The sequence below is a fragment of the Gavialis gangeticus genome, unplaced genomic scaffold, assembly GCF_001723915.1.
Source record: "Gavialis gangeticus isolate Ggan-Ray unplaced genomic scaffold, GavGan_comp1, whole genome shotgun sequence".
Taxonomy (NCBI): Eukaryota; Metazoa; Chordata; order Crocodylia; family Gavialidae; genus Gavialis; species Gavialis gangeticus.
This window is the reverse complement of record NW_017729032.1, coordinates 97,794,747-97,795,673: the sequence shown is the minus strand read 5'-3', so window position 1 is coordinate 97,795,673 and position 927 is coordinate 97,794,747.

Here is a 927-nt window from a genome sequence, read left to right as displayed (position 1 = left end):
CAATGCTAGTGGATATAGGCACCTCAGTGTCACTTTTCAGTTTGGAATTTGAAGCACCAAAGCTGACTTCTGAATCTGGGATGCTGGACAGCTTTAATGGGAAGAAAAGTATGACCCCCCCCGAGAGGTCAAACTGAATTTGGAATTCAGGAGTCCCTTGCATGGGGATGAGAGATTTGCAATAGCAAAATTGAGGTGGGCAGAGACCCTAGGTATTGCTACACTACAGAAATTGTCTGTGAGAATAAGATTGGCTAACTGGGATCTTTAAAAAATGTAAAGCCCTGACTGATATAGGAGTAGAGATTGAAGCAGCACATCGGAAGTGCCGGGGGACTGGAGTCCTTCTGTATGGGATCTGGCACAGTAGGTCCAGTAAGTCTGGGCACAGAGTAAGAGTGAGTGTGGTAAGATTCAGGCACTACAAAAAGTAGAAGGAGGGTATCTAGCCCCTCAGCAGCAGCACATGTTCCTGGAGGAAGCAGTCAGTGGTATCAGGAAAGTCATCGATGGTCTGGTTGAGCAAGAAATGCCAGTTGAAAAGCTATGCAGAAATAATAGTCCCATCTGGCCAGTGCAGAAAAGTGACTGAAAAACCTGGTGGCTAACTGTGGACTATCAGGCTCTCAGTAAGATGATACCACCCTGAGCATCCATGGTAGCCAAGCTGCCAGAGATTATAGCAGCCATCAGTGAAAGGTCAAAGTGGTTCTTAGTACTGGACTTGTCTAATGCATTTGTTGCAAGCACTCTGCACCCTGATTCTTCATAGTTTCATAGTTTTTAGGGTCGGAAGGGACCTGAGCAGATCATCGAGTCTGACCCCCTGCCATGGCAGGAAAGAGTACTGGGGTCAAACGACCCCAGCAAGGTGTACATCTAGCCTCCTCTTAAAACCCCCCAGGGTAGGAGCCAGCACCACTTCTC